General features: G+C 38.5%; 1 protein-coding gene and 1 pseudogene across 4 annotated transcripts in view; one reads left to right on the top strand and one right to left on the bottom strand.

The window, feature by feature from the left end:
• Positions 1-22,418, top strand: part of Pgant9 (polypeptide N-acetylgalactosaminyltransferase 9) — a 912,350-nt gene that overhangs the window by 192,313 nt on the left and 697,619 nt on the right. The gene's annotated exons all lie outside the window — the stretch shown is intronic.
• LOC145986837 (puff-specific protein Bx42 pseudogene) lies at positions 10,426-11,230 on the bottom strand (annotated as a pseudogene).

The following is a 22,418-nucleotide window of genomic DNA, read 5'->3' as shown; positions in this document are numbered from 1 at the left end:
AAAACAAACATTCAGAAGATAAATAAAAGTACCAAGACTGGCCTATGGCCTCGTACAAGTCAAAACTTTGGGCAGTCAAGGAGGTGTAACAAACATTTACATTGAGAGGCATTATAACCAGAAGTGACCACTTGAATAGTATAAAGTTCAAAAGTCTGATTCGAACCCTAGGAGAGGCATAGTTGTATCATCATGTCCATCATCCCTTTTTGCCAGTTTATCCTCATCGTCACGATTAACCCTAATCGAAATATATAATAGTTATAATTATATAGCCTGTAGAAAGAACAAGTACTTCCCAACATGTCAGTTTGTCTGCTGGTCCATATGAACAATATCGAACCCCAAATTTACTGTGCACGAAGGTGTAATGGTTAGCATGACTCGCTGCGAAGACAATTTCCTCGCAATCCCGATTCACTTAACCACTAGACCAGAGAGACCGGCTAGTCAAATCATGTATGATTCTGATGAAATGAAGAAAACTGATTAAACAATAACTAAGGTTTTATTTCAGCATCTCTTTTGTATTGGTTTACTTTGTCCTGCTTAATCGAATAGAAGTTTAGCAGGTAATAATCTATATTCAAGCATGTTACTAGATAGTTTTTTCAGTTGAATTAATGCTCAAATAATAATTGTATTTTACATTGTGCGTATCTTAAAGAAAATTGAACAGTTTTCTTATATCAATATTCTTTCTCTTTTTCCAGGTACGTCAGGATTCCATAGTTGCTTTTGATGTACCAGAAGTAAGGATTGCCTTGTAATGAAGGTTCCATGATTATATTCCCTAGAGGTACATTGCATGATAGTTCTTTTTCAACTTTAAAATGTATATCTAGTCCTGATTAGACTATCTGAACATAGGGGACTTAAAAAAAAAAAAACTTTGCAAGGTTTTTTGTTAATGGAGCACCCAATCATTTCGTAATTATATTTTTTTCTGTAGTCCGTCCTCTATTTTACCATATTTTAATGTAAGATACATTATTTTACATAACTTTCGTTCAGCACGAAATTTGCACATATTGGTTGAAGTATGGTGTCACTTTCTGAAGCACAAACCTATAACAAAACAAGTTTCATCACTAACACAATTTCATTTATTTAATTAAATTCCCAGTATAGCAGAAGGAATTTTAATCCGGAAAGAAACAATATTAAAACACTAGCCTAATTAGTGTTAGATAATGTAAAACAGTGTCAAGTTTAAACAACAGCCCAGTTTCACGATAACATTACTTCTGTACAAATTTTTGTAGGTTAGTGTTAAAAGTCTAATAACAGCTGAATATATCTATTTGGTTTGATTTGTTAAAGTGATTCGGTATGTGTTGTTCAGTATATATTCACTTACTCTTCTTTTCTGTGCAATAATTTAACATCAGGGGTAACTATTGCGATGAACACTGTCAAGTTCTGATTTGAGGTTAGTCGCTCCAGCACAACAAATAAACATAATGATAGTGTTGTACACAAGAAATTACAAATTATATTTTGTTGATTCAACTCGCTTCTTTTCATGATCAGTCAAAAGAAAGTTGCCATTGTTATGAAGACATAAAAAAACAATCGTCCTAAAACTAGTGTAGTCTATATTATGTTTGGCAGAGAAGCCGTGTAATGGTGAAAATGATAAGTTGTTTTTCGGGATAGGCTTGAGTAATCGAATTTTAGCATGCTTGTAGCAAGTTCGTAACAAAGGCAATTTACCCCGACTGTACAGTGGGGTGTATAAGTATCGCTCGGAAAATTGTCCATGACTACTTAATTTTTATCATGCATCCTACTTGTTTTTAAGGCTTGTATTTACAGAAGCTGTGAGGAGCTTGTATGACATTTTGTTTCAGTTGTTCATGTTATATTGCGTAAGACAAAAAGAATAATCATGGTGAGGGACAATTTGCTTGCTAATAATTTCGCATTCAATGCTAGAGCTGCATGAATATGACTGAACGTCAGCATTTCCTATTTCATGTGCTTCAGGTTTAAAGTGATAATGTCCGATTGAACCGTCTGAATTGATTCAAGCATTTAGGTGCTAAAGAATTTTCACCATGAAAGCCTATGTTTGTGTTTTTACTGAATGAAAAATTACAGTTTCCGAGAACAATTAATTAACGTGTATTTTTTGCCCAGGTAAAAAGATCGAGCTTACCTCTCGTGTACAATTTGCAACATGCGTTGATCGATATGGTAGCGATGCAGTTACTTTGTCGGCATTCCGAAGCTATTAAATTGGCTGTTGACCATATTGCTTTTATGAAATAACGAAAGGAAAGCAGGATAATTTGGATTATATTCTGATTGGTTTTTACCTGCGAGTTTCAGTTTCCGTAATTAAAAGTTGCACACATGTTTCATATGCGAAAATATCAGAGTGGAACTTCAATAGCTCATATTTAATTTTCATGGTTGAGACGAATTGTTTGGTTAGTCTATTACCGTGTGTATAGCTGAACAATCTCAAAACATCAACCAACTGAAAAACTCTTCCTGAATTGAATTAGTCTCTTTCAAACTCGAGATTCGATTAGAGAAGTTGAATATGTTTATACATGTGGCAAATAACAAATACGTAATTGCTACACACACAAAAATAATGCAGCAAATCTATTGATACACTAAAATGTGTTTTTGTGGTCTTTGCCAAGAATCAGGTATACGCTTTATGCATTTTTTATTTCAACTTATTTGATTTAATTATTTTACTTCGCTTTTCTGCCACTTTTGGATAAATGCGAAGGTGGCGATGAGTGATGATATGATGAAATTGATGAAGACACACTCACAAACATTCATGCCGGGATTCGAACCCGGGAACCCTTTGTGCCAACCACTTCGCCACGGGACCCGGCTTGTTTCAGCTTATGCCTTTACTTTTCTATGTGTACTTTGATTTTTGGAATTGTCTTTCATGGTTTGAACTCTGCTCTATGATTTCAAACTTTTAGGGGCATTATCTAAAAAAATTCTAATTTTAGGGTATTCATCAGTAAAACAGGGATAGTGTTCGTCCGTCAGTATTGACTATCAGTATTTCAAACCACCAGAGCAATAAGACATTTTGGTGCACTGATAGACCAACCAAATTTAGCTCAACGCAACGTAAATTAACTTGATTGGCCATGAGAGACAACAATCGAACTATAATGACCTGTCGATATATGGAAACCATCAGATCTGAATTTCTTAAAAAGTAAAGAGACAAAACGTTAACTTAAAATGTCCTAAATTACATCCATTCACCAACCTGTGTGTCTGTGGCATAAAAATAATAGACCGACCACAGTGGATTATTTCTTTACGTTGTAATATCATCGAAACTCTTCAAATTACAAATATGAAATTTGGCATGCTTTGGTAACTGGATATTATTCATTGTCCTGTGCTTTTATCTAATTCTAACACTACATTTCGAGAAAGCACCTCTTTTCTCATCCTCAGGTGAACAAATTTATTTTTGCCGATTGTGGGATGATTTTTTTTTTCAAACTACAAATCTGGTGCGTTAACCAACTACCCCCCGGCGCTCTCAGATTTCTTTACTAATGTTTACTCCATTTATGCTAGTATTTGTAATTTTTGAGGAGAATTATTCTACACTTTGGTGACTTGGTTTTGGGCCATTGCTGCTTTGGATTTCCTCAATTTTCAATTTGGTTCTTTGTGTAGCGCTATTAATGTTTTTGCACTGAATTCTATTTGATTTGTTGCATGCATGTTCGGCTATTTTTGACCTCTCTATTTCACCTTTGCGTATGTGCTGTTGTGTTCATCTATCCTCTCCTGTAAAGGTCGTCCAGATTTACCTATGTGAGCTTGCCCGCATTCACATAGTATGTTGTATGTGGAGCTTTCGCTTGCTTCTATTGAGTTTTCTTGTTTGATATTTGATAGTATGCTTCTTAGTGTCTTCATACTGCTGAATGATGTTCTAAGTTGATATTTTGCTTATATTTTTCGATAATCCAACTAGCTATGGTATGTGCACACTTTGCCTTTTGAGCAAGGAGTGAATACAAAAAGAGACCTCAATCGGGCTCGAGAAGCATTGTACGTAAACGTCTAGTATTTTGGCATTTTCCCAACATATGTCTCTCTCAGACAAAAGAACTTTGCTGAGCGGAGCCTCCAAGACGGGTATCAATGGTAAAGAGGCTGAAAACATCAAAAGTCTGGTCCTATATTTTGGGGAAATACACCTATTGAATGAGCTAGGAGTTCGAAAAAGAGATCCTGTAAATTTATTTATTTTAGAGTAAGAATCACATAAATTTGTGCTTTCGGGTATAATTCTAAACTCAATTACATGTTAGTGCAAGAAATGTTTGTGTTGAACCAGCGCGAAGTACGAGAATTTGTAAACCAGGCAGATTGTTAATGTTGATTACATTGATGTCGAACGTGTAACTGCTAATATTCCTTTATTTAATACGAAATAGAAATATTGATTGCGATTTGCATATACACGCCAATCACATTAAAAAGGTTAGAGCAAATCAAAAGCAGCCTCCTGCGTACTGCTGGAAGTAGTTTGGCACTTGACCGAAGGTGGCAGAACTAACTGCACATGTGATACTCTTCGATATAGGGGGGGTTTCGATAATTGAGGTCTCTTGTTATATACGCTCTTTGCTTTTCAGTCAGACTTTGTATCTTGCTTTTTGTCTGCTTGGCTGTGGAAGACACACTCTCATTGAGTTTCATTGTATGTATGGTGTTTTCTTGTTCTTGACTGAGTGTTGCCTAATTTGAACAGATTCTTTTGTCCTTTCAACACAGCAGATTACGGCGTTCTTTGTGCTCTTACGGTGGTTGGATTTGCTGTCGTAGTGTGTGTTCGCTTTTGAAATAACAGCTGTTGATATTTTCGGAACTATCCACTGGAGCAGTTAGGAATGGCAGTTGTTTGTTTTGTACCTTTTCCATAGTAAACCTAATCATAGGCGGATCTAGATTTTTACCTGGGAGGGGAACAAAATATGCTGGAAGCATATAATATGTAACATTGTATAATGTGCAGATATTTCTGGATATTAAAAAGAACTTGTACATACATTATACAATATTCACATCAAAACAACTACAAGGGTTCGATTTAGATCCAATTACTGGTCAGATATACTAATCTATACTGGACTTTCAAAGTGGAATCCGAATCACTGTACAGTCAACGGCAAAGGTTATAGTAGACAAATTGTCCCATCACTATTTTCATTAGTTTTTATTTCACATCTTGTGTTGTTTTAAGGAATTGAATTCTGTTCATGCAAAACAGATGTTGTCCTAACCCAATTGATTTTTTTCTTTCAATTCATGATCATCAAATTGTGTAAAACAGACGAAATGAAAAATGGTGGAGGACAAATCACCTATTATTTCTTTTGCCGTTGAGGGTACAATGTATCTCCACCAGGAAACGAACCCTGCGCCTTTTGATCATAAGATGATGGCATTAGAAGTTTTTTGTAAAATATAAGTAGTTGTACATTTTTAACAGTGATTACAGAAATATAGAAATAAGATTGAGATTTCGTTTTCTCAGGAGAAACTGTCAAATATCGGAAATATTTGACCCAGAATACTCTAGCTTTGTGCCATAAGCTAACGGCATTGCCTTGCAACAAGCCCAGGTTGATTTCCCGTGTCGACTTACTTAAGTGTTTAGTAAATCTACAACCCACCATCGTGAGGAAATTGCGGAGCTACGAGTGAGTAGCGTAACCTGGTCTCGGAAATCTCCTACAACGACTGGGGGTTCGATGTGCTAACTACACGTCACCCCATTACCGGTTGAAGAACTCCACACCTCTAGGTAGAAGTGTGGGAGGTAGACTGGCAGTCGGGAGATAGGCCAAGGCCCTTTACAGGGCTGTCGAGCATTGGATTATTTATTAAATGTAATTGCTATCTGGAGAAAAATGCTCCAACATTTTTGTTCGTTTTGATATATAGCTATCTATATTTTTAAACCTTAGGTATCCGTTTTGGGAGGGCGCATACCCCTATGCTCCTCCCACTAAATCCGCCAATGAACCTAATTTACGGATGTACGCTATTCAGATGCTACATGGATTGAGCGTTCTCGCGAATTGCCTTTATTTTGTACTTCTGGAGCATGTTGTAATACTATGAGCGTGACAATACTATGTTTGTTGTTGCAATGTTGCAAGGTGCTTCGGAGCTTTGCAACTGCGATAGTAGTTTATGAATCACGGTACATTTTTATGCATGTTGTTTTGGCTGTTCGTGAAGGAAAGCATCGTTCTTATCTTCAACTGTATAGCACAGTGTTTATGTCGGGGCACAAGGCAGATGCGAATAATGTGAGCCTTGTGTTTGAAACCAGAGACAAGAACAATATCGTGGGAACTTTTGTTTCAAAATGAAGATAATGACTTGTTTCTTCATCTATGTGTAGTCAATTCGGATTACAGACCGTGACCAGTTCGAAGTGAAACAATGCGAAACTTTGGTGACACCCATTTTTGTCAAAATGAAGAAAAAGGAAAGTTACGAAATGATCGTGCTTTGTAGAAATCTTCCATTGACAATGTCTTACAGGTTTTGTCACTAACAAGTAGGTTAATGTGTTGGTTCTGTGCGAGTATATAGCTTTCTTCAAGATGGGATAATAATTTATCCTAATAATGTTCCTCGTGCCAAATTGACCACTGTATGATGTCCTTGTTTTATTTTACTTCGCTCTTCTGCCACGCTTGGCTAAAGATGACTAGAAGAGATGAAATTGATGATTTAATTTGATTTTTGATATTTGTATTTAATGTCGCTCTACTTCCACTTGTGGCTAATCTCGACAATGAGGAGCCCGTCTCCGTATCGGAGTGGTTAGCACATCGTGCTGCGACGCTAGGGGTCCCGGGTTCGAATCCGGTTTGGGCATGGGTCTTTGTGAGTGTCCATTCATCACGTCAGCACTCATCCCCCATCTTCGCAAATTAACTAAATCAGTCAATCATACGATAAGGATAAGTTATGATGAAAGGATGAAGGCCTGAATTCGGCACTCGGGTGTGCTAACCACTCCACCCGGAGGTCGTGATGAAATTGATGAAAGGAGCATGATAAACGCATGGACAGCATACACAATACAGTCCAGGGTGTACTATGTGGAAGAGAAGATGACATTTTCACAATTTCCACACAACACAATGTTATTTGCAACCGAGATGAAATGGTCGAACAGAAAAGTAAGCTGCTTCAGCAAATTGAGTCAACATTCGTGACTGGAGATTCCCAACGTGACGTCACGACAAAGCAATAAATATATGCTGATGATACCCCTCACCTTGTGTTGAATATATGCAGCGTTTTTTTTCTGTATCATCATGTCGGCGAGATCATAGTGAGACGGAAACTTCCATCTTCCTACAGCGAACACGATATTTGTGTTCACAATGTGCCAAGGTTTTTCCGGGAAGTGCGGGAAACCTTAACAGGAAACTGAGATATCTACGACCAAACCTCATCTTCTGAAAATCCTTTCGGTGCTCTCGCAGTTTTGTGGCGTAAGACTTGACTTTGCTTCTAGGGTGCGTGCTTTTCCAAGTGTCCTTAACCGATTGATGACAGTAGGATAGATGTGGGATACGAGCTCGCTTAGTAATTTGTATCTAGCGTTAAGCAACTTGATGGACACGCGATCACTTCCCTGGGAACAAATTACATGCTTGCATCTTTCCTTCGCCACTTTTTCACAACCGAGATAAATGTGTTTGTTTGGAGAGAACGTTTGGGAATTTGTGGACTGAAACCAAGGTCTTTCATGCTAAAAATCGTAATCTTTCCTTCCTGTTTGTCTAATTTATATTTCTAATTTTGTTATTTTATGTGGCTTTTGTACGTAGAAGTATGGTAAATTTAAGTTTGAATGTCTGGAAAAAAAACCATTATAAATAGCATTGCAAGAAATATTCTAGCAACAGTAAGGATTTTTAGCACCATAAAAATTTGCCTTAAAATTTAGGAAATTTATCCAGAAATTCATAATCTTGGTATAGTGAATGTCAATGCAACGTTGAATCGTGAATAAATGATTCCATCACAGTTGCTTGTCTCCATGAGGAAGTATTGAAAATGAAGTAAGTAGTAATCTATTAAGATTGATTGATTTGGTTTATATTCCACGCTTTTCTGCCACTTTTGACTAATCGCGAAGATGATGATGAGTGATGATATGATTAAATTAATGAGGGGACACTCACAAAGAACACCCAGGCCGGGATTCGAACCCGGGACCCCTGGCGTCGTAGCGCACTGTGCTAACTACGGAGGCCGGCTCCATTGAGAAATCATATGACGGAAGCGTGAGGTTTCCGTAAAGGTACACCCCAAACTTGAAATGCATCGTGCATTTTTTGGTTCATCAATGGACATAGTTAAAGGTATAATTTGATTTCTTGTAAATTAGGCATTTTTTTAGTGCATCCCACGGACCAGCGGCTGATAAAAGTACCCTTTGATGAATTTTTGTGCGTTTTGTTGCTTCAAAATGCGACATAACAGTTCATGCACTTTTAATATGCTATTGGAGTCTATATATATGTGTCAATTGACGTATTTTGGATTCTCTCTGTAGAATAACCCAATTCTTAGCGAGTCAAGGAAGCCATGCTCACGATTCTCTATATTTCCTCCCTTTGGAACCGATCGAATGTCTTCGACGGTGCCAGGTGCTACAAAAGAGCGCGGTAATGGTTTCCAGAGAAGTCGTTACTTCATCCAAAAGCGGCCGTTTTCGTGTTTTGAGAATGTAAGATCCTTCTCTGCGCTAGGAATCGTCATCCGTAGCCGTAGAAGATAATTGGATGCCTTACTGTACTTCGTTTTACGTCTTGGGCACCGTGAAGTAAATGATCGTTTCTCGCCGATTATGTGGAAGTTGATGTAAGTTCTTGATTTCTGCTGCGAGGAAAATGGACAGAAACTACGGAGTTGTGCGCCATTTCGGCAAAGTAAATTGAAAGAAACTTCATTGGTAGCCTTTGTTTAGTGTTGCATTTCAACATCCAAATGCTGGAAAAGCTTTTTTGGGGGAGAAAAATGGACGATCGAAAGTTTGGACAAGCGACTTTATGATTACGATTTCTGCCTCTCTTCAAACATCTCAACGATTCTGTGGAGTTACACGAATTTCATTTCACAGATCCTTCTTGGGATGTGGGGTAACATTTCCGAAGACACTCAACAACCTCTCTTCCCATGTATTGCACCCTAGAAACTGCCGCGTAGGGGAGATCTGTTTAGGTCATTTCAGGCAGGACTTTTTCCATTAATGTTCCTACGTGGCACTGGGGTTCATTCAGCCTCTAATGAAATAAAGAGTACCTGAATCTTAACGCCCACTGAAACGCGCCACCGAGAACCTCAGAGTGGAAAATTCCATGTGCCTTTCCGAGGGTAGTTCGTTCATGTACCGCGTCGCTACGCTCCGAAACACGCCGCCGCGCGGAACATTTTCCATGCTCGGCTACAGCGGGGCCGAGCCTGACTCTTACCGGAGCTAAACGAAGAGACGCGGAATTACACGAGAGGGCATTTGGAGGCGCGGCCAATGGATATTTTCCACTCTGGAAACCTTGAGACTTGTGGCACGGAAATTCCGCGTTTCGGTTGAGCGCGTTTCGCTGTAGTGGACGTTACACCATTTTATTTCAATAGAAGCAGATAACAGAAGTTCTTTTGCCGCGTTTCTCCGCGTCTCAGTGGGCGATATGTTTTAGGGGGTGAGGTAACCCTGGAAGTTAATGGCGGCCGGAGCGTGGTATTGATCACATCATCTCTGCAGTTGACAGGAGGTAGTTTTACCTTAAAACATCGGAAAATATTCCCGAAATGGGAACAAGGAAGATTGCAATAGCATTTAAATTCTGTCTCTAAATTTCATAACTTACCTCCAGTACCTACTGTAAGCCTTGTGTGTGTGTTTTCTTATCTATACATGCACAAAACATACAAACACGTAGGTTCAAATTAAACAACATAACTTTAATGCATGGAAGCCATTCATGTACATCTTACACACGGTTACTATGACAACCAATCAATAACATGCTAAAAAAAGAAAAGGTAAAGTGCTCCCCTGTGCTTAGCACCACGCCATGAAGGCGTATAGGGGGTGTGGGGGTAACGCCCCACACTTCCTTGATCCGGTCGTGAGTGGGGGTGATGTGATCAGCATCACGCCCCTGACCGCCTTTACCCCCCAGGGTCTCCCCCAGGTACCCATGTTATTCGACACTGGGTGGGCGCCGGGGCCGCTTCCAACGTTAGAAAAGTTCCCTTATTTGAACCGGCCGGGGATCGAACCCGGTACCTTTAGCATGTTATAAAATATGCTATAAAATACAAATTCTTCTTCCTCTTATCATGCGTCTATCATCTCAGTCTCTTTTTGTTTCAAGTGCTTGTATCACCATATCTGTCAGAGGATCTTCTAAGTCTATTCGATCTGAGTTGCGCGTGCCCAGCGTCTGTATTTGGTTGGTTTTGGTTATCTCTTCTTCCCTCTGCATCCTTAGGTCTATTGGTAGCTCTTTTAGCTAGAGTCAAGAACTGGTCCAGACCGAAAGGATCGTCTTCATCTTTCTCATACTGAACAGATCCGCTGCCTGCTGCTCCACAGTCCGTGCCACTGAATTCCTTGTCTGGGACAAATCGGTTTGTTTGCATTATTTTCTCCATTGTCCAACTCTTGATTATCTGTAAATATGTTGGCCCAGAGTTCCTGCATCCCTCCAAGGTTTATCATACGCGTTGTACGCTTCATCATCTCCGCACCCACTGTCCACCCCCTTTGATTGGTTGAACAGCCTCTGGTCAAACTGAGTGTTTTTACTGCCCATGCTCTTAGCTGGCATTCCAAGGGCAATCTTTTCACTAATGTCCCTGTCCCTGTCTCTCTGGAGCTTCGATCTTTTATCAGGATCTGCTCTGGCCAATTTTATTTTTCGTTGTCTATCTTTGTCTCATATAGTAGTTGGTCACGTTCCCTTGATTCATCATCCTTATCTGCCATTGCCTGTGTTCGTATTCAGCTCTTTCCTCTCGCCTTCTGAGCCAACTTCCTCAGATGCTCCTCTTTCTTCTCCTTTTCTTTCTGGGTAGGTTTCTTCTCCAGTTGCGCTCTCAAACCTTCACTTTCCCGTATTTTAGTATTAATATCTGCGTTATCATTTCGTCCCGACCCCGTATTTGTGAACATTGTGTTACATTGTGCTAACAAGTTCCTCCAACCTGGATGAATACTGTCGAGCCATGAACGTCCTATCAACGGATAACGGAGATCTTCATCACACAATATAACCGGTAATTTATACAATACATCATTCAATGATAAATCAATGAAAGCTTGACCTTTCAACTTCAATGTATTACTATTCACACCTCGTAACTTTAGTGAAGTGAATTGTGTTCGCCGATGAGGAAACAGACTGCGCCCTAGATGTAAGCCTTGTTGTGTGTGTGTTTTCTTATCTATAAATTCACAAGACATTCAAACACAGAGGTTCAAATTAAACAACATAACTTTAATGCATGGAAGCCATTCACGTACATCTTACACACGGTTACTATGACAACCAATCAATAACATGCTATAAAACACAATTTCTTCTTCCTCTTATCATGCGTCTATCACCTACCACTATTAATAATAGCATGCAACTAAGGCAGTTAACAATTATAATAGTAAACAGACTTATCTAAACGTTTTATCACGACTGCGCCTGTGACTGCGCTTTAACACAGAATGAACCTACCTCAAGTCCTTACTTTTTGCACATTATCTCAACGTCCATAATAATCTAGTTTTTCCAGGGGGGAGACATTTTTATGCAGTTTTATGCCAGTACTCTTCTGCTCGGTATTTTCCCCTAGTCTTAATTGGTTGTTTTTCTTTTTAACAATCGACCTCAAGAATCACGATAACATCTTCCATGCCTTGGAACCACATTTTTCTTTCCGGCGCCAGATGGAATATTCCTGCTTTAAGTTTCTTGCGGGCTTTGGTTCTGTCTCAGTAAATACCTATAATGTATATCCCAGAAAAATAGAGCGGTTTAGATTTCCTTAAAGAGACCATTCAGGAAAATTTTCACGTAGAATTGCCATTCACTCGTATATAGACAGTAATAGGTTAAAAAAAGGTAAAGTGACCCCCTGTGCTTAGCACCACGCCATGAAGGCGTATAGGGGGTGTGCCCGCTTCCAACGTTAGAAAAGTTCCCGTATTTGAACCGGCCGGAGATCGAACCCGGGACCTTTAGCATGGTAATCAGACACGTTACCGACTGAGCCACCGTGGCCAGTCAATTATTTTCGTGGTGGGATTGGACCTCAGGACTATGTCATATCGCACTGAACTTCGGATGTACATTCATGAATACTGTATGCCACCCCAACGGCTTAGTTGTAACATCGTCGCTTTGAAATCAAGAGGTCCCGGGTTCGGTACCCGGTGCAGGTATTTATTGGTTTGGATTCCACTTTAAACTTGTTACGTTCCCGGTTTAAATTCAGTGAATATAATTGCAGTTAATCCATTCCGGTGAACACAAGACGTGTCAGCCTATATATATTAAATCTCTCGCAATAAAAATACTTGAAAACCTCAGTTGATCTTCATAACACTTGCACTCGAAAATAAACTTATTTTTTAGAATTAGAACCGTATTAAGCTCGAAATTATTACTAGAGTACACAAATTAAAACATTTAGTTTAAATGTCACTTACTTCAGCCATTAGAATCAATTTTAATTTCATAATTACGTAATTTTATAATTTTTCACGATTCAATAAATATTGATAATTTTAAAATGGATTGTACTTACTAATCATGATACAAATTATTCATAAATTATCACGTAATTATTTCTATCAGTTTTCACTAAAATAAACATATATTTAAATTTTTCGAATTAAGTTAACCATACGATGTTTAATGAAAATATCATGTTATGCGGTACAATTAAAGTGACTAAGATAATCAGAATGACCAAAATACAAATAAGAAAAGAGAATCGCTACCGGATTAGTTCTTACTCGTACAACCTTCAGATTGTGAAGCAAAAACAATACCACTGGACTAATTTGCCATTACAAGATATGCGAGTTATGAATAGAATATACATTTTCTATTGTTTTTAAGCTTGAAATAGGAATCAAAATATACTGCTTTATCAACTTATAATTGCTTTTCAGTTTAAAAACTTGCCTATGCACGTTATTTGGTTTAACGTGCAGCACTAATTGTGTAAAAGAGTGGCACAAAATATTCATTCTGCAGATCTGAAATGCTGAAGCGTGGCCTCTGATTGCACATTAGATAGCTTGCATTTCTATCTAAAATAAGCAATTTCAACCTCCTTGAAGTGAGAACCTCAAGATTTTTAGTAATTACGAACCATAAATGAACTATCACATCAAGATATAAGCATTTCTGTGCTCCATTACAAGTTTTCACTTTGTGCTCCTTTTTTGATATGTGGATAATGCAACTTTTATGTGAACTTTCGGGGGTTAGATTCACTTGATCCCACGAATCGTCATAGATCGCATGCATTTTGAGTAAACAAGCTTACCCAACCTTATATAATTCTAATAACCTTGATCAGAATCAACTCAACGAAGATTTATTGGACTTACAGCTTTACAGGTGGCTGTTTATGCCCAGCATACATTATAAGTACATAAGATACATTTTTAATATAAATTTTACACACAAAGTTCATAAACGCTCTTAAATACAATTTTATATAACTACATTAACTCATTCAGTAACAGAAATATATTATAATTTTATATCAGCTTTTCTCAAAAAAGCAAGTATATAACATATCCAATTCTAACATCTGGAGCATACAACTTTGAAGTCATATTAATGGGAAAAGGAACATTATTTTTTGACAAAGTTTTGTATAATGTCTTTCTTTTCTCTGAGTGAATTGGACATTCCAAAATAATATGATGAGCATCACCCCTTAAATCACCACAGTCACAATTCGGAGATTTTATAATGTGTATTTTAAAAAAAATGATGATATGTTCTCGCGTGACCACTTCTTAGTCTATTTATTAAAACAATTGCATTTCTTGAACCTTTACAAGTATAAAACCAAGTTTTTTTTCCTAGTATAATCAACATAAGGACGATAACTTTCACCAACACTTTCTAATGAATTATTACACCATAATTTCCATTCTTCAAAAATTTTCTTCTTAACTCTCGGCAAAAGATCTGTGTAAAAAAAAAATCTTCTGATCAGAATCCATAAAAACATTACATAGATACCAAAATTCAATTATATCAAGGTTAGTCAATAATCATTGCACATACTACAAAACTGAGTATAACAAATAATGACGTCATTAAATAACACAATTATGTATTTTTATAATTACCATATTAAACACTGAATTCATAAATTATATGGGTGCGTATCAAACTGCAGGTCTAGTTTCTATCAGCCCATCTGTGCATAAACAAACTCCTGAATAGACATTTTAGCAGCGCGGATGGAGGGTAGACTCAGTTCTGTAGGTTACACATTCATTCATGTATGTGACGTATTTGCCTCTTTTTTTTTTCATATTTAAAATATTTTCTTTTCGTGTAAGAGAAATTATTTCTGTCTGCTTTGAGATAATTTGATACCCGGTGGAGGCACGTAGTGGTTCGGATCCCATTTTAAACTGTAGGTCCAGTCCCTCTTTACCGTTCTGTACATAAAGTGAACTTAAAAACAAACTCAAACTTTACTGTATCCCGGGAATCTCTGGAGCAAGGCTGTGCATGTAGAGAAGGGTAGAAAGCGAGTGAGCGTAACGAAGCAGTACTCGCTGCTGCAAAGGCTAGTAATCGCAGTTTCTTTTCCCCCTCCACGCAAACCCGATCCCTCGCACTTGTTAATAGGTCGAGCCCTCTCGAGTCATAGCTTGTACAGATACCTGATTTCGTTCGCTCGCTACAGAGAGTCCCGAGACAGAGAATAACTAAGTTTCTTTTAGATTTCTCTAGTTTTAATGTTATATCACCTTCTGTTCCAAATTGTAACTAGAGAGAAAGCAACATTGTAGATGTAAATGCTGGTTAAGTGCTAGAGAAAAGCAAAGTAGAAACATAACATGGTGAAATTAGAACTTCAGCAATCAGTATCTAGGAAATACACTCACCATTGTTGCGAATACTATTTAGACAATAGTGAATGCAAACTTTCGGATACTCTACGACAATGGTTCCCAAAATGTGCGCCTTGGCGAAATGTTCCAATATTTTCAATGAAATGGCCCTTTCTTGTTAGTCTACACATAGAGGAGAAGATCTAAATATGGGCGAAGGTTTAAATATGGGTTTTGGAGTTATCTGCGCTCCCGGTGCTGCAGCCTGGCAGAAGCTATGGGAACTGGTTATCTGTCAAGGACAAAGGTTGCGGCGCCAATTCGCAAGAGAAAGTGGTGGTTAGATTCGGCCTTGGACGCTGTTATAGAATTGCGACCTCTGAAAACGTTTTGCAGGTATGTCTTAACAGCGTTTTCTGAATTCTCATCTGCTTCGTATAAGTTATGATATTAGCGGTACGTAAAACAAATGTGGTCTTTTGTAATGCCATGATTTGTTTGTGAAATATGTACCACAGAGAGCGAAAATAAATTGAAGAAAAATAGCGTGATGGTCTAAATATGGGCTATGACATAAGGTCTAATGTTGAGATCACATTTTCAAGAAATATTTGATGCCTGACCCCGTGGCAGAGTGGTTAGCACATCGCGCTGCGACGCCAAGGGTCCCGGGTTCGAATCCCGGTCAGGCTTGGTTGTTTGTGAATGTCCATTCATCAATTTCATCATTTCATCACTCATCCCCATTTTCACAAATTAGCCAAGAGGCACAAAACGCGAAGTAAAATAAACTAAATCAATCAATCAACAAATATTTGGATGTTTTTCTTAATTTCGATTTTTCCCATTCCGCGTGATTTTCAAAACAACAGATTGTTCATAAATATGAATTTTATAATGTTTTAGCGATAAATGGCTGTTTTTTAAAATTGTAATTGCTTTTTGTGATATTGTCACTAGTAGCCCATATTTAGACCACAATTTTGAAATACACCACTTTACCATTTTTTGGAAATTGCTTTTTTTTTTAAAAAAATAGAGAACTTTTATACTTTAGCATGCTATTACATTTAAGTATATATATTTCATACATATGCATTTCAAAGGCAGGTGCTTGATATATTATTTTTTTTCCTCCGCAAATGACATCATAAGAAAAGGGGGGGCAATATTTAGACCTTGTTTTCTAGTTTTAGAATCTGACCAGGGCATAAATCCAAATACGTGCCTATTTAATACTTTTTTCACACAAAATATTTCTGAATTTGAAATATGTGTTATTTTGTAACTTAAGGCAATAACCTAACCACACTAATTGAGTGTTGCAAGAAACACAGTTCTTTCTTGGATGATTAACAGATTCCTTATTAACCATCATTCTTAGAAAATAAATCTTTCTAGCATTGTTTTAAAAGTTTCATTTGTTTAAAACATGTTTTTTTGGTCTTCATTAAAACATATTTAAAACAAAAACCGTTTTATTTGTTTGTTTTTTAAAAAAAAACACAAATTTTGCTACACGTCTTGTCATGCATTTTCAGAGTATTTCACGTGTGCTGCTAACAAGACGTCGAACCAGACTGATACACGTCTGGTGTGGGGACGTGTATGGAGTTCGGAAGAGCAGAACGACTTTTGCGCGCGGCCTTGCCAGCTGGCATAGTGGGGATGCGCCTGTAGACACTCCTTTATTCTGACTTGGGCGCCGTGAAACGAAAAAGTTTGGGAACCCCTGCTCTAGGGCGAATTCTCAAAATATCTAATTTTTGGTAATTTAAAATATCATTGTGATTATTGGAAACGACAGTTGACATGTCCTTTCCCATTGCACTGATATTTATTGTTAATATTTATTGTTATTAATTATCTTTTCTCTTGTGCAAATGTTTATTTTTCTTTAATCTTAATTTCTGCAATTTACCTATCACTGATAATGTCAGGATAGTGACTAACCTGCATATACTTATCTTGTAAGAACTGTTACCATGGACGAGTGTCTTTTGTCTTGACTAAAAAGAGTTCGGGCTCGGGTTTTGCATAGAGTGATCAAATTGAATGATAGGAAGTTTAATTTCTTTGAGTGACATGGATTATATGTTAGGTATATAAGTATTTAGTTGGCAAAGAAGTAAAATAGACTTCCTTTTTCTTAGTGCAAACTTAACTTTGATTTTTATTTGACGAACTAACAGAGATATAACCCCATACCCTGAGAAGCATCACGCGAATGCTTTCGAGTCTTTCATGTGAACTGATTACTTGTTCTTTTAGTTAAATCATGTTCTTTTGGCCAATGAACGTGCCACAGTCATTTTTGAACCAAAACGCCCGAGGACATTAAGGTTATGCATTACGAATCGCACGAATAATCGACCAGTTGACTTTCAACCCGAGCGATAAACGAACTTGTAATTGATGGTCGTGCGTTGGGGGCGGTTTCTGGTGCGCATGATAACGTAACTTCAGCATATTTTTAATTAACGTGTATTTAACCCCCTTCCTCTCATCGCCGGTGCCATTGGGATGAATCAGCGGGAAAATGTTCCCATGCTCTCGGATCCTCCTTGCGCAAAAGAGCCTTGGTCGTAATCGGCTTATCCTTACCTTGGACATATTTCGAGTATTAGCACGAGTCACTCTTTGCCCTCATATTTTTTTTTGTCGACGTATTGATCGGGTGAAAAGAAAAAGGAGGCAGATTGGTTTGATGGTCTCTCGCTCCGATCCCGGGCACGTTTCGGGGTTCCAAATGAAGCATGTAATGCGGCAAAACGACCTTCGGTCTTCTCTTGATGACGTACTAAACGCAGTAACGAATGAAGTAGTGGGGGTGGGGGAACGAGCCACATACACGCCCCCCGTCTGCATATAATATTACATGATCTGCAGCTCTGCCTTATCGTGGCACGAAATCTCGTCGTAAACTCGGCTGGTTCTGAAATAGAAACACGTGAGCAAGCAGATTAGGCGACAATAGGAAAAGAATAGGATGGTAAATCACCACAGCATTTTCGTGCCCACGCAAAAATATTTAGAATTTAAATGAATTCCCTTGATGAACTGAATACAAGAATTAAAATTCACAAGATTTATGTAAATATATTTTTCAACCGGCGAAAGCTGGTGATGTGAACGATATCTAACTTCCACGGTCATGGAAATATAGTAACGCACTGTGGAGCTAAGAATCTGAGTTGGAAATAAAAGAAAGCCACAGAAATTGCTATTAGCTTTCTGTGTTTTATTACGATAGTGTATTGGGGATTTACCCACAGATTTTAATCTTGGGTGTACACTTAAATTTAACACTAAGGTAAAACTGTACCCCGCATGTAGGTTGAGAGGCGTGGAGATGGTGATCAGCACCACGCTCCGGCTTCCAGGTACCCTTAGGCTGGGTGAATCCCGGAGCTGCTTCATGCAGGGACATGAAAATATTCCCACTTTGAATCACCCGCCCCGGGAAACGAACCCGGCTCTCTAGCGTCACCGCGACTTTAACACTAAAGTGCTCATTGATTTTAAGAGGGCGTTTTATGTAATTTATTCGGTGGTCTATACTCTGTTCCGGGAGTCTGTGGAGCAAGGCTGCGCATAACTGTACAGAAGGGGAGACTGCGAGTTGCCGGAGCGAAGCAGTTCGTGCTTCACAAATGGCTAGTAGCCGCACTCAATTCCCCTCTCACGCGTTCATTGGTCGAGTCCTCTCGAGTCACTACTTGCGTAGAGATTTGTTTCTCGTTCTCTTGCTCCAAAGATTCCCTGGATAGAGTGTAGGTGAGAGTGTAAGGAGGAATCACTGCATGTTTTTCTTGAGATAACTACTAACTTTGGGTGGGAGAAAGGGGACCTGAAATGTCTAAAATACGAGTTGAACTATAGGTCTTGTCCAATCTTACGGCGGTTGACCTACATGCTGGCAAGGGAAGCGGGGAATAAGCCGGAGACCAACCAGACAACAGCTGGAGCGCCGAGAACGACGTCGCGAGAGGAGGTGCTGCGCGCACCTCGTTCTGCAAGCTGCTGTTTTTCTCATCGCGGTGGATTCCCCCACTTGTATGTAGGGCGCCCGCTATAAGACTGGACAAGAGTTGTAGTATAGTTTCAATCAGATATTCTTCAAAGTGCTGTAAACTCGCATCTACAGATACATTTTTGTAAACTTGAGACAAGTAGCGACAAGACAGCTGAAGATGACGAAATAATCTTTCACTTTATGTTGTTAAAAAGAACTTGAGGTTTTAACTGTAATGGCCAATTAAAAACTCTCGGGGAAACCTCAGCTAGTTCGGACGTTGGGAATTCAACACTTGGTCGTCTTACGTAATCAGTATCTCCATCCATATATTAAAAATATTCAGAATATTTTTCTGGATCTACCCAGTTCTTGGCTTCGTCATGCTTCATTCACACTGTCTCTTCATTAATCACGTACATGTGAAGGTCATTACAAGTTTGTATGTTTCTCACGCGTCTTCATGTGTCCGGTCGGGTAGATACGTTGCTCAGCAACTTTGGATGACATGTGATGGTTGATACCCACCCCCGTTCTTATAGCCTGGTGAACACCTTGGGAGGTTTATGTTTTTCGGTGACGTATAAAAGTAGGTCTATGTTCAAAATAACATACCTCCAGTACAAGCGGTGCATGAATGAATGGATGTTGGAATCTCCCCGAGAGTGTGACCAATGTTGTCACCTTGCAATCAAGCGTTTCTTGTGCGATTCCAGTTGGGGGAACATTCGGATTACACTTGAACGGTGGACTAATTCGCGATTAATCTAGCCGTGTACAAACTTAAGACACACATCATAAACAACGGATGTTGACACGCATGTCCACAAAAGAATATGCAGGACATGTAACATCCTGATCTCTGAAACTGGTGTCCGAAAATAAGGAACTCATCTTTTCTTTGTGCCCAATAGTTACATAAGGTTATTGGGAAAATGTATTCATTCCGTTAATGTGATTCATACAGGGTGATTCAAAAGTATCTTGACATTTTCCTTATATCGCTAATGAATTGTTTTCAGGATGGGATAAAATACACTGTTGTTTTCCAGCAAGATGGTTCACCACCCCATTTCGTCAGAATCGTTGGACTACCTCGCTGACACCTTCCCCAATAGGTGGATCGGCCGTTGATTTTGGGCGGCTCACTCTTCAGATCTGACTTCCCTAGATATTTTGTCTGGGGTTTCATTAAGTCTAGGGTGTTCCAAGTAGATATCTACAACATAGAGCAACTGACACAGCGAAAAGCTCCAGTAACAGGGGAGATAATGCCAACTATGTTGGAGCATGTGTTCCAGTCTACGCAAGAGAGGTGGGTGCTATGCCTAGACTTACAGAGCCACCACATTGAAATGTATTGTGTTTGTCTTCTATTCTAGAGTACTTTTCAGCAGTACTCTCAAATTTGTCAATAAAATTATTTTTGAGTAACATGCCATGATACTTTTGAATCACCCGGTATAATATATAAACCCCGTGGGACAAGCAGCCTGACGAGGGCCAAGCGTCTTGTGATTGGATGATGCGTTTTCAGCGCATCGAGTCCCATCGCCGCTGTTTTTTGTCTTTCAAGAGCCGAGCCCGCTACATATTCTATTCAAGTAGCTCCTCAGTTGTCCTCAGAAGAGTGAGTGAACACTGAAATGTTGGCGGCTCCCACCGTGAAATGTTCCCGTGACCACTCGTACCAAAGGGGGAGAGCGCCAAGCATTTAACTACTTGGGAGCCTTCACACAGAGAGGGGGGGAGGGAGTGTGTATATGGTATTCATGATATTACGTGTCATTAATTTCTAAAGCAAATCTTTGCAAAATACTACAAATTGTGCTTATGATTTCTGGTACTTAATATTAATATGCAATAAACAGCATTTTCATTCAATTTATGAGTTATGTACTTTTATCGAGGATGATAAACCAGTTACTTTATTGTACTTATTTCACCTTAACTTGCACATGACTTTATACACTTTTATCACGCACGCTCATAGTTTATTTAATTTACGATTGCAATTCGAGCGTTGCTTTTTATACATACGTATATACTGTACCGTGAAGTTTGACTGTAGCATTTATTGCAGTTTACACTATTACAGTTGTATTTTAGGAATACTTTTTTTATGTGTGTAGTGGATTAGGAAGTAAGAATTTGTAAACTTTAGGAATTTATTTAGGGTGAACACGCGATATTAGCAACTAGTACTCAAATATCAAATGAAATGGGAAAACTACATTCTTGCGAACGAACGAAGCTCAGAAGCCTGAACCTACATACAGCCCGGATAATCCTTTGAGAGTTTTGTATTTCGCTCACGAGAGAGCGTTGTTTGTGGCTATTTCTTAATCGTTTCAAGTAACAAACATTTATCATGATCTTCGGGAATATTAAAAATTAATTGTAGGAAAAGCGATATAGAATTAAACAAATGTGTATGCAATGTCAAGGGTGTTCGGGAAAGTCACGCAAGTCTCACTGAATCAATTAAAGAGGATATTATAAGTATAATTTTCTATTGGACATGTGTAAAGTCTACACAGCAATGATCTAACATTTATATCGCGTCTAGAATAAAGAATAGAAAAAACTAAATCCCATAAAATTGCATGTTTTTAATTGTGTTTTTTTTCTCGAAAACTCTAGGTATAATAATTGACTGAGCTAAGCTCTGTAGCGCAACAGCCCTTTTGGGGGCCAAGGCCAATTTACCCCCCCCCCCGCCTCCAAAGCCAACATAACCCGGAGCAATCGACCCTTATTTAATTTTAAAATTTTATATTAATAGAATATCTATGAAAGGTCTATGTACGTATATACAAATACTAGGGAAATCACCACCAGGCCAAAAATAAAACATACGGAGATACGGTATACTCAGCCTTAAGCCGGTTTTAGACAAAAGCATTTCCTTTAAACTTTTTGCTAGCATAAATGCTTCCAAAAATCTTTCACCAAACAGTACTTTACAGGAAAGCATTTAATGGAACATTTATGTTGTTTCAATTACAATATACAATACATACAGCGCCAAAGGCACGTCGAGTTACACCGTCAATGTTGTGTGCACGGTGTTTACAATTGAAAAAGCTAAAATATTATTCCATATGTGTATAGTAAACGTTGTAAAGTATGTATTTTATCAGCGCCATTCTTCTCTACCTAAAACCATTTAATACGAAGCGATATTCCTCTCGGCTGAATAATTATCGTCGTTTAAAAGTGTGAAGTGATACGTTCTACATCTCACGCTGCCGCCAT

The sequence above is a fragment of the Lepisma saccharinum genome, chromosome 4 (genome assembly GCF_977018435.1).
Source record: "Lepisma saccharinum chromosome 4, izLepSacc3.1, whole genome shotgun sequence".
Classification (NCBI taxonomy): Eukaryota; Metazoa; Arthropoda; class Insecta; order Zygentoma; family Lepismatidae; genus Lepisma; species Lepisma saccharinum.
This window is presented reverse-complemented; position numbering and strand designations above follow the sequence as displayed.